Here is a 17,992-nt window from a genome sequence, read left to right as displayed (position 1 = left end):
TGTATGCTGGAGGCCAAAAGGTTAGAGGTTGAAATTTCACAAGTGGTAATCCTTAAGCCATCACCATCTTCATAAGCCATGGGTACTTAACATACTTAACGTTTCATAACCAAGTGATGTAAAGAAAACCTGAAAAAAATAAGCTGTCTTGACCTTCACATTTAAATGGCTTTTGCTAAGGTAATGCAAAACCTTAAGAGATTTGTCTGATTACATTGGAAGATGAAAGTAAATAAATAAATGAAATTAAAAATTAAGAATATTTTCACATGTGTTATTTTATATGTCTATTTCTTTAATATTTTAAAGGGAACATATAATACACTTTTTTTTGCAAGACGCAAAAAAAGTTTCAGCTCAAAATACACCACAAATTATTTGTTCTTCATTCCCTCTGTTCAAAAGAGGGTGGAGCAACAAATGCCTGTGTCAGTATAATGGCAGATTCAAAAACAAGACTAACCTCCTATGCTAATGAGGGAAAGGTCATCATGAATGGGCGTCAACTTCCTACCTCTGATGACATCGTCAAAATATGTCAATCACTGTGTTTCTACAGACATTAGAACTTACACTCAAAAATGAACTCAATTTAATTGAGGGCAGGATTTCTATGAAATAAAATCGCTGTCATAAAGATTTTTTTTTAACAAAAATCTTACCTGAGACGGTTTGTGAGAGCTCAAGTGGCCAGCGAGTGCTCGGCGAGCTTTCTTCAGTCAGGAATCAGGATCTAATCACACAAGGCGCACTGTTTACGATCAATGGCTCTCGCTTGTTTACTAATGCTTGTGACAGCGGTGAAGTAATTTTGACAGTGTCGCATTTTGACTGGTACTCGTAATCAGGTTGTCAAGTCTGTGGTGAAACTGTTTTTCATGTTTGTAAAGTACACGCACTGTAAATTTATTTTTATGTCGTATACAAACAAAGAAAATGTTGTATCTGTGTCTGTTCTAATCGCAGATTTTGAAACTGTACCCTCGTAAAATTACGAGTACGTTCAGTTTTCCTTCACGTTTTATTATTACAAATGGGTGAATTTTAGTTATGCACAAAATATTTACGACAGCGATTTTATTCCATAGATTTAATCCAATAAATTTGTTTAGCACCAATTAAAAAAAACTGTTTATATACAACTAAATGCAATTGAGTTGGTTCAACATGATTTGATCAAAAATAAAAGTTTAAGTACATCTGTATTTTTATTTAACTTAAACTCAAAGGTCTGTATAGAAGTGTCTTGAAAAATATCTAGTCAAATATTATTTACTGTTATCATGGAAAAGAGAAAATAAGTCAGTTATTAGAAATGAGTTATTAAAACTATTATGTTTAGAAATGTGTTGAATAAAATCTTCTCTCCATTAAAACTAAACGGGGCTAATAATTTAGAGGGGGTTAATAATTCTGACTTCAACTGTATATATATTTTTGGTTTAACAGAAGAAATAAGCTCACACTTGTTTGAAACCACCTGTCGTGTTTTCATTTGAGTAAAATATCTGCTAAATACTCTTGAACGTTTTGTTATGCAACTTTTTTCCAATAAAGGAGCTGTGGAACATTTATAGTAAAGAGCTCTTAAGAAACACTGAAATATATACTGTCCTTGGCTTCCTTCCTTCACTTTGTAGGACAACGACAGGCCTTGCAGAGAGGGGTGGATCTCAGAGGGGCTGTTTGAAGAGCCAACGATCTGTTTTTGTTTGCTTCGGCAGGGGTCGTTAAGTGTTAGCACATCTATTGACTGGCGCACTGCTGCCGCCGCTCCTCTGTGCAAAATTTAAATGCAGGATAAACATGAGACAGGAGCACATAAATTATGAGTGAGAAAAAACGAGGCAGAATGAATATGCGAGGAGAAGAAAGAGAGAGTAAAGAGAGAGAGAGAGAGAGCAGAGGCTGTTGTATGGGAAGCTGGCTGTCTGGAAGCAGACATATTTAGGACAGGTATTATTAATAGAACATAGGCACATATTCTCTTTTTACACACACACGCACACACACACACATACCTCTAAATCCTTCCACCTGATTCACCTTCTAACCTCTAATTCAAACTGAGCTCTTTAAAGTGGCCAGTACAACTTCACGACACACAGTACAGTTTGTGCTGATGGCTCTGTCTGAACTGCTTACTAACAACAGGTTGGGAAATCTTTTTCCACTTCCTGTTTGGTCTACATAGCCTTTCTTTTATTTCACATTTGTGTAGTCATTTATCTGAAGTGTGCCATCTGAAATGGCACTCTTGACACACTGCTTTAAGAATACATTACTTTATGCTACAAGGAAATTACCACTTGAAAAATCATTTATAAGGTATGGATTTAAGTAAAATATTATTATTAGTTTTATTCTATAGAAGTATGATAAAAATCCCCACCTCGAATCAAAATTAATTTTGGAATTTAGACTTTTTTTTAATTGCCAATTGGTCCAAATAACAAAAATATTTTCGTTTGTTGTGAATGACAATCCAGCCCCATCTAATGAGAAAACAACTATTTTAAACTTTGTCAGTTTAGTGGTTAATTCGTTTGAATTTATACGAGTTCAATCATATGAAAATGTGCAATTTTAAAAAGGAGTGATGGCACCCAAACCCACCCCTAAACCCAACCATTGGAGGGATGAGCAAATCATACAAAATTGTACAAATGAGACAAAAATGTGCGAATTCAAACGACTTAACCACTTAATCAAAAGGTTTTACCATGAGATGTATTGGACAATCATAGTTTTCTCAACAAATTTTCACATATTAACTTTCTTCAGAAGTTATTATTTGTGTTAATTCTTATTTGTGCAAATCTGTAAAGTGACTTTGTTATATTGTGAAAAACCCAACATTCAATCAAAACAAAAAACTCTTCAGAAATAAAACATTGGTTTTGTGCCATCTAAAAACTAATGCAATCGCACAGCAATTCGTAACTTTTTAACTTAGTGACTAATTTGTATGAATTCGTATGATATAATTTGCACACTTTAGTGTGATTTGCTCATCACCCAATGACGGTTGGGTTTAGGGGTGGGGTTGGGTGCCACGCCTCCTTTTTAAAATCATACATTTTCGTACAACTGAACTTGTACGAATTGGCAACTAAACTGACAATACGTAAAACGTTTTCTTGTGAGATCAGGCTGTTACAAACGGATATAAAAATGTATTTTATATTATGCAGAAACAAATGAAAATATATATTCATAAGAATCGTCAAAAGATATTTACAGGATTACACAGAGGATATTTGACTCAAACACACAACTATAAATTGTATATTTAAATTCAGAATGAAGCAGAAATCAATACTTAAATTTAACAATAATAATAATAATAATAATAATATCTTACATTTTATTGAGTGCTTTTATGGACACTCAAAGCGCTTTACATATTTATTTGTAAAGCAGGGTCTCCTTAACCAGCCATTACAAGTGTGCAGCATCCACCTGGATGACGTGACGGCAGCCACATTGTGCCAGCTGATTGGAGGAGAGGAGACAGAGTGATGAAGCCAATTATGATATGGGGATGGTTAGGAGGCCATGATTGACAGAGGCCAGTGGGCAAATTTGGCCAGTATGCCGGGGTTAAACCCCTACTTTTTTTCGAAGGTCAGTATAGAGTCCCCCATCAATATACTAGGGCATTAGGGCCGACTATTGGTCTCACTAGCACCACTTCTGACAACAACCTAGCTTTTCCATGTGGTCTCCCATCCAGGTACTGACTGGGCGGAGCTCTGCTTAGCTTCAGTGGGCGACCATGTGAGAGTTGCAGAGAGCTAGCTGCTGGCTTAATTAATTTCAAAGAATTTACTGCATAAGACAAAATACAGCTAAAGACAAAATGGTTAAACTTCCGGTGACAATATCAAAATAAGCTTAAACTAGTGTCTAATAAAAAGGTCAAACTGAAGTTTAAAGGTTTTCAGAGCAAAGACTTTTTTTATTATTATTAAAAATATATAGTTTACAGTTTAGGTATGGCTGGGCTATAAAAAAACATTTATCCAGTTGTGCTGCATTGTTACGTATGAAGCATCCTGAAGTGAATGTATGAGAAAATTCAATCCCTTAAAATAGAGGGGTCAAGGTTTTGGCCATATATATTTCTGTCATCCACTCCACAAAGGATGAATATTAAAGTATGCATGTGAAGTGCTTAGGGACATTTGCAAACCAGTATCTAAAAGCAAAGTGGAACACAGCCATAAACGTGAAGAAAAAAATAATGATGCAACATGAGCAGATCTAAATGTAATGCTGCAAACAGTCCCTTTCATTGGTTTTTACATTTCACGTGCAGCAGAGGGTCATTTATTGCCACTTTATTTTGAATTATAGGGTAATTTTTGTTTGCTACAATTCATTTCTGAAGCTGGTCCCAGTAATATTTTACCCTAAAATAATCAAATGCATTTGAAAGGACTTTTCGACTGACCTATACTGTCTGTGGTCTTCTAGTCCCTGGAAGACCCTGCATTGTCAAGCATATGACTGTTGGTATAAATTGGCTTTCGTGGATTTATTGGCTAATAAATATCAAATTAAATTAAGGGGAAAAACACTCTTGTGCTGACAAATTTAATTCTGAATTAATCACATAAATTACATCTTTGGCAATCAAAATGGCAAAACTTGCCAAAAGGCAACAGGTTTGCAGCACTGATGACACTAAAATTTAATTGTAACGCATTTAACTGAAACACATGAATTTAATAAGAATAATCAACGAGAAACGTGGGAATTACAAAAACAAAATGAGATGTAATATGGAAGCATTACGTTTATAAGAACTTTAATTTCGAGGTACAACTTGTGGTAAGTTTATATATTGGTTTTAAATAGGTTTATATAAAATAGGCACATAACCATTTAAAAAAAAAAATTGTCAGATGTTAAATGTGACTAAACTTTTTCTCTTTTAGGTAAGTCAGGATCACCAAAATTGTTTGTTAATAGCTAAATAATAAGAAATATATATTTTTGAGAATTTTTTAGAACTTTTCTTTAGTCAAAAGTTAACATACAAAAAGATTTGTGCCTCTAAAAAAGCCCAGATGATGGTGTCAAGGTTTTGGAAGTTTCTGATTGTCTAACTGACAACATTTGAGTTAATCGTAGGCACAACTGAAGATTAGGATTTAAGGAAAAACACACTGCTTCCTTGTGTGACAACCTGGGAAAATCAAAAGAATCAGCCAAGACATCAGCAAGAGAATTGTGGACCTCCACAAGTCTGGGTCTTCTTTGGGTACAATTTTTAGATGCCTGAAGTTGCCATTTTCATCGGTTCCAACAAATTTACGCAACTATAAACAACATAAGAATGTCCGACCATCATATCGCTCAGGAAGAAGGATTCTGTGTCCCAGAGATGAGTGTGCCATAGTGCGAACTGTGTGTATTAACTGCAGAACAAAAGCAAAAGATGCTGTGAAGATGCTGGCTGAAGCTGGTAAGACAGTTTCTTTATCCATAGTCAAACGAATCCTGTATTGACATGGGTATTTGCTGTTTGGCCATAATGACCAGTGTTACATTTGGAGGACAAAGGGGGAAGCAAACAAGCCTAGGAACACCATCCCAAATGTGAAGTATGGGGGTGGCAGCATCATGTTGTGGGGCTGTTATGTTGCAGGAGGGACTGGTCCACTTCACAGAATAGATGACATCATGAGGAAAGAACATTATGTAGAAATAGTAACATCTCGAGACATCAGCCAGGAAATTAAAACTTGGCCACAAATGGGTCTTAACATAACAAAGCCCTGATCTCAATCCTATAGATGAATTACCAGTTTGTAAACATTCAGGATTCATACATATTATTTACATAATGCTTTCAGCGTATTATAACAGCTTGTCACCCAGTGATAAGCACAGTCATTTGGCAAAATTAACGTTAAAGTGAGCGGGTCTATTTGCGATAGCAATCTCCCAGTGGATAGGATGAAATGGCCAAGCATCCAGCCCGAAATATACAACTATCTCATTGAAACTCCAAGTGATTTTACAAGAGAGAAGTTAAAGGCCTACAAGTCTTTGCATGGCAACAATTTTGTTCCGTGTGGTCATGTGCACGAAATAAGTTTCATGATTACCAGATTCAAAACAATGTAGTGCTAAAAACCAAGATTCTGCCTAGCTAAAGACAAGGAAAGAAAACTGAGCTATACAAGGCCTGGGTAATCATCAACATGCACCTGTACGGCAGGGTATGTAAACTTACACTTTTACATTTTATTCTTAGCATTCAGTGTCCGCCGTTTCCTTAACCATATTTAACTGTTTTTGCTGAAATCATTGCTGCAATCAAAAATGAGTAATGTGTATGATTCAGCATAGCGTGAACTGCAGAGTCGAGCATTTTTATTAGGTCATCACTCCATTCAGCTCCCTTTAGCCAAAGACGTCTGCGGTTGGCATTAAAAGCAGTGTGGTGTACAGTAAAAGTTAAGTTTTCTCTTTTGAATTTGGCATCCTACCTCACAACACGACATATTTGCTATTGCAACCGGGGACCCGTGTGAAGTCATGCGTGACGTAGGTTGGTAATTCCTCTATAGAAAAATTGTGGGCAGAGCTGAAAAAGCCAATCAGGAAGAACGAGCCAAAATTCCAGCAAGCTATTGTGAGAAGCTTGTGGAAGGATACCCAAAGCATTTAACCCAAGTTATACAGTTTAAAGGCAAAGCCAAAAAAATACTAAGGAAATGTATGTAAACTTTTGACTGTCTAGAAATAAAAAAAAAATTATAAAAAAAATCTCTAAAAAATTATATAATTATTCTGGCATTTAACCAATGTAAATCATTTTGGCAATCCTAACAGACCTAAAATAGTAAATGTTTAGTATGAGTTAACATCAGACATTTTTTTAAAAATGGTTATGTGCCTTTTTAATAGTGTATGTAAACTTCTGGTTTCAACTGCATGTTGTACATTTATTACAATACTTGATACATACTATAATTTGAGTACTTTTACCATCATAACTGCACTACTTTTACATACAATTAACATATTTTCACTTATGTGCTTACAGGGGTTATCGTTGTTGGTTTATTTTGTAGTGTATCATATGATGTATATATTTTATTTGACTCACGGATAAGCATACTGTTGCTTTGCGTTCATTATCATTTTTTTTTATTGTGTATGCTGTATTTGGCACCAACAAAAAATGAGATGGCACAATCCAAGGTCTTTATCTTAATATTTAAATTAAACATGTATTGAATTATCTTTTTATTTTTGTAATTAGTATTTAATGAAGAAATTATAGCTTTTGGAGATGAAATGAGATCTGGACAAGTTTCCATGAGTCACTGGCTTTCTGTGTCTGCACTGCACACACACGTCTTCTGCTTCATAAAACCCTCGCTGTGTATGCGTCACATGCATGACTTGTTTTGTAACCTAGTGCCCCAAACACACAGTTATTCTCATGTGAAGGACATAGGCTTTAAAGCAGAGTGAGTGAGTGAGTGAGTGAGAGAGTGAGAGAGAGAGAGAGAGAGAGAGAGAGAGAGATAAAGAGAGAGAGAGATAAAGAGAGAGAGAGATAGAGAGAGAGAGAGAGAGAGAGAAAGAGATGGATGAAAAGAGCTCATCTGGTAAATAAATATTTGCTGTGGTAAATTTGATTCGCTCATCCTTTCTCTCATCAAGGTTCCTCTGATTCTGCCCATCTGCTGTAGGTCTGTGCATGCACACACATCATACACACCAATGAGACCGTTTAGAACAATACTGTGGAAACTTAAGTCAAGCTTAAAAATGGATGAATGTCATTGCATCGCATCCGGAGCTAAAAACAGAAGGACAGAAACATTAAAAGCTCATTGTACCACAATCCCACTCCTCATGTTAAACATCAAACATGGATGAAGAGAAGCCTGGGGAGGTGGAAGCTGAAAAGCAAAGGATATGATGAATCCCAGAGTTCCAAGTAAATGCACACAATTCATAAGTGTTCAGAAATCCAGAATATGAGCAGGTGGGGTTGAATTTTGTCTTCACTGATATGACAGGCATATTCCAAGATGACAATGCCAAGATTCACCAGGTTCAAATTGTGAAAGATTTAAATTTTTTTATTATTATTATTTTTTTACAAATGGATTGGCCACCACAGAGTCCAGACCTTATCCCTATTGAGACTTTCCAGAGACTTTTCCTATTTGACATTCCAGAGTGGTCCAACTCTCCAATCATCAATGCAAAATCTTGTCAAAGAAATACATGCAACTCTGGAATGTGTGCCGAAAGCAGTCCATTGAAAAATAGTGTGTGACTTATATCACACACAAACACACACAGTACAATATAGTGTAACACTGATATAAAATAAATTGACATAACATAATTTGACCTTGTAAATGCTTTGAACTACAAAATCTAAAGTTCTGAAATATTACTGTATAACAAACATAATTGTAGATATTTCTTTATCAGTATTAAAATTAAATGCAATATGTACAGTATTTAATTGCAATATATACATATATGTTGTATACTATATACATAATATGATGCATCATTTCATTAATGACCTAAAAGTCTACATTTTTTATTTAAAAAATTACACCGACTAGTTACAGTTCTTTAAATTTCAGTTCATTTGAATTATGTTTGCTGCTAAATACAAAATTTAATGCCCACAAGTGGACAGGAAATATGAAGTGCCTGCAAATCTGTGGCCAGTAACATTGACAACCACAGCCCACAGTGACAAAACCTGCAAAACCTCATTGTCAGATTTCCTTATTTGCACAGTGTATCCGATTAACACCTTCTAATAGGACTTGCAGGTGAAAAACGGAAGTACATTAAAATAAACTCAGAGCGTCAGATTACTGGAGCCCGTGTGAGACCAAGATAGTGCTCGCTACCTGGGATTGACGCTGTAATTACACAGCATAAGTGTGGATCAGGTTCATGCTTCCACCGGGACTGAGGCTCAGAGAGAGTAAGATGAGGGGTTTTAGTGGTGATTAGCAGAATGTTGACCGCAGGACAGAGGAGTCACTTTCAGATAGGGCCAGAGTATGGTCTGCTGGATGCTGAAACTCTGCTCTTCCTCCATCAAAATCAAATCCACTGTATCTCTCCTCGTCATGCTATCTGGCTCCGGCTACAGCATCTGAGCTGAAATGTCATTAAGATGCAATTAAGATGTAGAAATGTCTGTGATCTCAATAACGGGGCCTGTTAATTAGTGCCTCAGAAGCAAGCCAGCTTGTGCACAACACAGTCAGAGCCAAAGACGCTCTCACACAGAGCGAATCTTTCCAATAAAATAATCTAAAGTACAAAATGTTATTTTCTTTTGTTTTATTTTAAAATATTTAGTTTATTAGTGGGAAACCATATTATTACAGTAGCATATGCTTTTTGAGCTATGGGATTAACAAATGGGATTATCAAATAAATAACAAAAGAAAATCTAAAGTTCTGAAATATTACTGTATAACAAACATAATTGTAGATATTTCTATTTCAGTATTAAAATTAAATGCAATATGTACAGTATTTAATTGCAATATATACATATATGTTGTATACTATATACATATTATGATGCATCATTTCATTAATGACCTAAGTCAAAATTTTTATTTTTTTTTTAAATTACACTGACTAGTTATAGTTCTTTAAATTTCAGTTCATTTGAATTATGTTTGCTGCTAAATACAATATTTAATGCCCACAAGTGGACAGGAAATATGAAGTGCCTGCAAATCTGTGGCCAGTAACATTGACAACAACAGCCCACAGTGACAAAACCTGCAAAACCTCATTGTCAGATTTCCTTATTTGCACAGTGTATTTTGTAATATTTTGTTTATTAGTGGGAAACCATATTATTACAGTAGCATATGCTTTTTGAGCTATGGGATTAACAAATAAATAAATAAATTATATTTATCTTTTTTTTTTTTTAACTGGCCCAATATTGATTACAACAAAAGATTGTAACATCCATTAGGTTTATGTTTATTAGTCCATTTAATATTTCCTATACTGAATGTTGACTGGAATTGAAAATATTTTTTAAGTATATTTTTGCAGAATATGTCTTCTCGCTTAAAGATAATACATCAGCTTAGATTTTTTTTGAGTTTCCAATATTTTGTTAGTTGTCTTTTTTTTTGTTTTTTACAGTGTATTTTAATTTAATGTTTTACAGCACCAGTATGTATACATCAAGGCCTAACACTTCCTGTAAATAGTTTCAATCCACTTTTAATGTACACGCTAGGACTGAGTAACGGGAAAACTGACATACTGTATGATGTTGTTTCCCTGCGATAGATATTGCAATATAAATGCAAGTTTACTAGCTGACTAAAATAGCTCTGTGGAAAGAATTCACAACTTTAGATTGATTGGGACAATTTTGTAGGGGAGTGCATCTGCATAAAATACAATAAACTAAATTACATGCACAATAGAATACAATGTAGCAAAGGTACAAATAAAATAAAGAGTGCTTTATGGTGTTCTTGGAAGCCTAATAGTACTCAGGTAGAGAAATTGAATAATCAAATGTAAAATAACACTAAAGTCTTCATCATATTAGTAAATAAATCTAATTCATCTTTGTCAAAGCTACAAATGTTATACTTTCTTGTGCCTGAATGCTTTAAACTCAATTGAAATGCTTACTCTCACAGAAATAAGATACTAAAGCTGTGCCTTGTGAAAAAGTTCCATGCAAGGGACAAAATAATAAACTTTCACTCTATTATGTTTAAAGTTTGCATTGACTCCACAAATCATGTTGATTTGTGAACTGTGGTGTCTGGTCAATTATAATGCTTGCTCAACATAGCAGATTTTGCAATGTCGATGATTAAATGATACATTGTGTGACCCTTAATTTTAAAAGAAGGGACGAAAGAAAGAAAGAAAGAAAGAAAGAAAGAAAGAAAGAAAGAAAGAAAGAAAGAAAGAAAGAACAAACGAAAGAATGAACAAACAAAAGAATGAACAAAAGAATGAAAAAAAACTGATGATATAAACAAGAAAGAACAAAAAGAACAATTGAAAAACAAGAACGAAACAACAAATGAAAGAGCCAAACAAAGAACGAAAGAAAAACAAACAAGAACAAACAAACAAAAGAAATTTAGAACAAATGAACAATAACAAACAAGAACCAAAGATAGAATGAAAAAATAACAAAGAACTAGAACAAGAAAGAACAAGAAAAAAACAACAAAAGAATGAAATAAAGAACAAAAACGAACGAAAGAATGAATGAACAAAAGAAAGAACAAACAAACAAAAAAGAAAGAACAAAGGAAAAAGAATAAATGAAAAAAGAAATGTAGAACAAATGAACAACAAACAAGAATGAAAAAGAATGAAACAATGACAAAAAGAATGTAAGAACTGACAAAAAAAAATTCAAACAAAACCAAAAATGAACAAGAAAGAACAACGAAAAGAATGAAACAACAAATTAAATAACGAATGAAAGAAAGAATGAACAAACAAACAAACAAAAGAAAGAAAGAAAGAAAAACAAAAAAATAGAACAAATGAACAAAAGAAATGTAGAACAAATGAACAATAACAAACAAGAAAAAAAGAATGAAAGAATGAAAGATAATTAAAAGAACTAAAACCTAGAACAAAAGAACAAGAACAAAAGAGAACAAGAAAGAACGACAGAAAAAAAATAACAAAAGAATGAAAGAAAGAACAAGAAAAACAAAAGAACAAAGAACAAAAGGATGAAAGAAAGAACAAAAACAAATGAAAGAATGAACAAAATAAAGAACAAACAAGAATGAAACAAACAAACAAGAAAAAGAACTAATGAACAATAACAAGAAAAAATGAAAAAGGTAATGAACAAAAGATAGAATGAACAAGAACTAAAGAACGAGAAAGAACAAGCGAAAGAATGACAAAAAGGCACAAAACGAAGGAAATAAAGAAAGAAAGAACAAAAGCACAAGAAAGAAGAACAATTGAAAGAACAAATGAAAAAACAAAAAAGAACAAACAAAAGAAAAAGAACATGAATAAAAGGTAGAACAAATGAACAAAAGAACTATAACAATCAAGAAAGAATGAAAGAACAAAAGAAAGAATGAAAGAATGAGAGAATGAGAGAAAGAGAAAGATCAAACGAAAGTAAGACAAAGAATGAAAGAACAAAAGAAAGAGAAAACGAAAGAACTAAAAGAACAAAAGAACGAAATAAAAGAAAAACACAAAAAGAAAGAAAGAATTAAAGAATAAACAAAAGAGAAAAAAGAACAAGAACGAACGAACAAACATACCAAATTTGTAAGTGTGTACTTTATGCACTATGAAACAGTTTGCCGCAACAGATTGTGTGACTGGATGACGTAACTAACCAACAAACTCCCAATGCACACCATCACAACTACAGTTTTAATCAGTCAGATAGGCTTGAGCCAAAAGCTGTTATCAAAAATTCTTTGAAATGACCTCCCAAAATGGCCTCACAAGACTGTCTTGAACACATGGCATCAAAACAAAGCTTTATCTGTGCATTATTCCCAACCATTAATTTTGAAATGAAGTATTACCAATGTTTGACGGGTTAAATTCCCGACGTTAGATGGAAACGTGTCTAACGTGACGGCTGTTGAATGGTTTAGCGTCTCTCCCAGACACATTCTCATAAACTCCACAGGCAGTTCATGTGTCTGTCGGTCATTGCAGCGCAGTGAGACAGAGTCACGCTCCTGCAGGACCGGTCAGCATCTCCGTGTGTCTCTCACTCTCTCAGTTAATGAACATTAAGGTGTGCTGTGTCTGGAAGCAAATCCATCCGTTTCCAGCTATTCCTCCTGTCTCTCAGAGGTGAAATCTTTACTCGGCTTTGACAGGACTTTCATCAAAGCTCAGCGTGAGCGAGGGGCTGCTGGCTCAAAGCGCTCCTGTTCGTGAACGCTGGCAGAAAACAGATCATTCTCTCTGGCCACTTAATCAAAGCATTCAACAGCAAATGATGTCAAATAAAAGGAGCCTTTTTATGACCGCTAATTGTCTGGAATATGGCAGCCCAAAAGAGAAGTGAAGGAATCGTGATAATCGCCGTAATAAAAGGATATTTCAGAAGATGTGAGAAGCGAAGCCAAGTTGTCCCTTTATGATTCAGACATCAAAGATTAGACATTTAAATCCTTGATTTTTTTGTAAATGAAAAACTCAAATGTGATTGTAGATGTGTGTGCATAATGGAAAGCAAACATGACTCATGACGCCTGACATGATGTAGCAGTCATGTAAAGATACAGAAGAAACAATTGCTAGACAAGTTGTTATCCACCTAAGGCCCAAGGTGTTTTTTACATGCATTTTTTATTTCTCTTTGCTATTTGGGCTTATTAGAACCAAGTTAGAATAAAAACCTAAGTATTATCTTCTGATATGATGTACTTTTAGAGAAAAATGATGTCCATATATGTGGACTTAAGGTTCGAATTTACATAAAAAAACTTTTTCCTGAAATGTTTAAATGCATATTTAACAATGATTTTTTTTTTAACTTGCTTTGATTATCAGAGAGTAAATAATTTTTTTTCCCCATTTTGGACAGTTAAAAATAGTGTTTGGGACATTTCGTTTGCTGCAGGATGACACTACAGTATGTCTGTAACAAAATATAATGTATATGGACACTCAAGCCCTAGGAGCTTATGATGTGAGGGGAGGCTTTTGGGACAAAGCTTTGGAAATGGTACGTTTTATATTTCCAGTATAGACCTACCATATAAAACAAGATTTGCATGCTGACAGATAGCTCTCTGTAACTCTCACACTGTAAAAAATAGCCGTGATTTTAACGGTTAAAAAACCTGTAAAAATGCTACAGTAAAAATTCGTAACCTGGTTAAGAGTATGTTTCCTTAATATATGGCGTATAACCGTAAATTGACTTCCCCAGAATTCCATGCATGGCATATCACTTTTTATGCTTTTTGTTGACATTACTATGGATCTTTTTAGTTGTTTCCCCATCAGTTATGTACATTAGAGGTTTATGTTAGATCTAATGTTGATAAACTATGTTTATTTCATGACTTTACCATACTGGTGTTTAATAGCTGTGTGAATGACACTGAACACCTTCTATACACTGATACACTTTTCTGCTTGTGGGAAAAGTTGTTTTTGATGAGCTTTGGTTCATTATGTAACTTTCACCACCTGCATATGGCTGTGTTAACATGTCTAACTGTGTAACAAAATATGTGTAGATGTTGGCAATTCAAAATACAGACATATTACCTCTATAAATTAATGAAATACAGTAGTTTACAGTAAAAATTTGAAATGACTTCTGCGGTTTGTACCGTATTTTTAATGGTAAAATACCGGCAACTACAGCAGCCAATTTTTTACCGTAGACTTTACGGATTTATTTTTTAAAGTGCACAAGGTCCCACACTGAAGCTAAGCAGGGCTGCGCCCGGTCAGTACATGGATTGGTGACCCCATAGGAATGAGGGCTGTGCGATGTGGGCAAAAGAAACCTATCATTATTTTCTTGAATAATATTGCGATTTCGATTTTAATCAAGATTGTCACAGACAGACTGAATCAGTTTTTACAGTATGAATCTGAAACATATTTCAAAAGAAAAAACATTTAGATCTTCAAAGACCTGTGACATGTCTCTAAAACAGACATAAAATCACCTAGTAAAGCTGTAACAAATTGTCTCTAAAACAGACACAAAACAAATGCGCATCTGTGTGTGCGAGCATGCGCGCCGTCAAACTTAAGTAAGGCTCCGATGTTCTGCTTGACCAAATCTGTGTGTTCACAGATTTGTTTTGTCATAGACCTCTTTGTGACGCTGCTGTAAAACAGGCCGTACACATATCGCATTTTTGCGCACACAAGTCTTTTATTTCCAGTGGAGGCGTGTGGATTGTGTGCACATATTGAGAGCGGCACACGCACGTATTCCAGCACCCAGCTACAAACATCTCTTTTCAGACACAGTTTAAATGTAACTTTTCAGAAAGCCGCACCGTGAGTCACGACAACTGACCGATCAGCTTCATACTTTCCCCAGACAAACACAAGACACCTGAACACCCAGTGCTTTTTAATCCTCTCAATACAAAAAACTTGTATCAGAACTGCAGCAATGTTTTGTTATGCTGTCATCCTCTGAGAAAACGGTTGATGGTCACCGAGCAACAACAAAGGATCGACCACAAAGCACGTTGAAAATGCTGAAGGAAGTGATGCGTTCACGCTTTCCACATGCTTTTAGACTCAATATATGACTGACTTACAAATTACCTGGTTCTGCTATACATCAGCCTTCCTGTATCCAAAGTAACTTAATCCCATACCACAGATGTTGACTTTTTTGGCACCAAGTCCTCCTGTGCTGAACTCATCATCTCAGTGTATGCAGGACAGTCTCCTGTTATCGCCCTCTGTTTAGGCGTGCTGCATTATGATTGGTTCAAATACCATACTGCGAGAAACTCGTGCTGTAAGGCGATTTAGAAATCATGAATGTTCATTAATCGCACAGACCTAATGGGAAGGTTAGGTTGCTGCTGGAAGTGCTGCTAGTGAGAACAACAGGGGGCACTCAACCTGCAATCTGTGTGGGTCTCAATGCCATAGTACTTTGATGGGGACTCTATACTGCTCAGTGAGACATCAAACCAAGGTGCTGACTCTCTGTGGTCATTAAAATTCCAGGACGTCCTTCAAAAAAGAGTAGGAGTTTAACCCTGTCATCCTGGCCACATTTGCCCACTGGCCTCTGTCCATAAAAATATGAAAGACACTGTTTAGTAGCTAGACAACTATTTGAACCCATTCTGGTTGTGAAATTACTTCCTTTTTACAGCATTTGCATACTTAAGTATAATTTATATATTTTTTGCATTAGCAAGTGTTAATTTAAGCAAAGCTAGCACAAGTACACTTTTCAATTAATATGATAATGTTTACATTTTATTTTAAACATTTAGTAAACACCTTTGTCCAAAGTGGCTTACAAATGTGGAGGCATTCAGTGATTCAACAAAAAGAGGCAATACACACAGAAGTGCTAACTATACAAAGGGACTGTCAGTGCTCAGAGAATTAAGGTTAGCATAAGCGGGAGTTTTTTCCTATAGAGAAAGAGAAGACTGTTTCTACAGGTGGTTTGTCAAGCCCACTCACCTGTGTATGGCACACTTCATAAATGCAGTTTTTTTTTTTTTTTTGGTGCTAATTGTAAAAAAACGTGTCTGGTGCAAATGTGCCAAACTGGTGCAAGTGTCAGCTAAAGTGTCAAAGAAAAAAGGTGTTTCCTACAGGTGGTTTGTTAAACCCATTCACCTGTGTGAGGCACACTCAGTTAATTATTAATAATAAAGAATTGATAAAACATATAAAATGTTGCATTTGAAATTTGCATGCACTGTTTTTCACAAATAAATTACATGACAAAGCCAAATATTTCAATAAAAAATGTCTAAATCGTTCCTTAACCAGAGATGCCCAAACTAGAGCCCACAGACCAAAGTTGGCCCATTCTAACCTTTGCTTTGGCCCACCATTCCACTTGAGAAGAGAGAAAGAGGGATGGTTGGTGGTTGGGGCGAATAGTTTTTTTTACAGATAGCGTAATTTCGAATGTAATGTAACTTTTTATTTGTTTTGTAATTTATTTAGTTTTGTAAATTCATCAAAATAAATACTGTCACTCGACGGATATCAAGCAATACACAAGACATCAGCAAGCAAATCAAGGCAAAGGCAGGTGTAGCTTAGATTATTCAGCATTGCAATCCATTGTATTAATGGGATGCTTTATTTTTTTGCTGTAATAACTTCATTAAATTTTAAAAATATACTTTATTTGGTAATATAATGTAACGCAATGTTTTCTAGCTAATTTAAATATTAGGAAAGAAATTAGGAGATTAGGAGATACTCACAAAAACTTTAAATGTACCTTTGGCCCTCAGTCAAGTTTGGTTTTTGGCTCTTCATTAGAAAAAGTTTGGGCACAAGTTACTGTAAATATGAGACATTGGCCAGTGTTTGATAACTTGGATTTAAAATATACATACCAGTATCTTTGTATTAGCAAAATATCAAAGCAAGTGCACTTGTTCAATGGAAACCAAACCTGTGTGAACTTCATAGGAACCGACAAGAAAGATTTATCCATTAAAAATCACCTCAACACCAGATGCCTCAGAAAATAAAAGCCTAGCATTAATTGTTAGCAATATTCAATATCTACTGCATGACATAAGTGTCCACATAAGTGTTTTCACGGCTACTGTGCAATTCATCAAATACTATAAGAATGAAAGCTGAGGTTACAGATGAAACCCTGGGCACAAGAACAAGTCCCCTATTTCAGTAAAATAGTCTTTCACCTCACTGAACTAAGTTAACACGAAGACTAAAAGGGCTCAGTGATCACAGAGAAGCCATCCCTTTGGACTTTCCACATTCCAGTCCCATTTCCCCACAGCTTACTAACTACTGCTAAACCATGAAACAGAGCACAACGAACACCAACCTACACAAATCACATTACCTGCACAGTCTCCACAACACAAAAACAGCCCTAAATATGGGCCGCAAAGCCATATTAGCAAAGCTTCTGTGCCTCTTTCTCCTTTTTAGCCATGAAACCGAACCGCCGGTGTCAAAGTGATTTATGAAAGGCAAAAATATTCTAATTGTTCAGCTGTGAGCCTCTGCGGATTGAGGTTTTTCCCTCAGACTAGCTCAGAGGCTGAGATAATGTGTGCGGGTGTGTGAGATGAGCATGTATGTGTTTTGCTCAGTTGATGAAAAGCTGGCCTCAAAACTGCTTAGTGGTTTTCTTCTTGTGTGAGCAGGTCTCAGTGTCTGGAGGGGATGCAGCATTTGGCTGTGTGACACCGTCTATGAAATCCTGTTAGTCCACTTCAGGGCAGAAATCAGCCCAGGAGAGAGACAG

At 35.2% G+C, this 17,992-nt stretch overlaps 1 protein-coding gene across 2 annotated transcripts in view; it reads right to left on the bottom strand.

Annotated features, from left to right (window-relative positions):
• dph1 (diphthamide biosynthesis 1) overlaps positions 1 to 17,992 on the bottom strand; it is a 225,125-nt gene that overhangs the window by 94,729 nt on the left and 112,404 nt on the right. The window lies entirely within an intron of this gene.

The sequence above is a fragment of the Danio aesculapii genome, chromosome 15 (assembly GCF_903798145.1).
Source record: "Danio aesculapii chromosome 15, fDanAes4.1, whole genome shotgun sequence".
Taxonomy (NCBI): domain Eukaryota; kingdom Metazoa; phylum Chordata; class Actinopteri; order Cypriniformes; family Danionidae; genus Danio; species Danio aesculapii.
The sequence above is the reverse complement of the archived record's forward strand: the minus strand, read 5'-3'. Positions and strand labels throughout refer to the sequence as shown.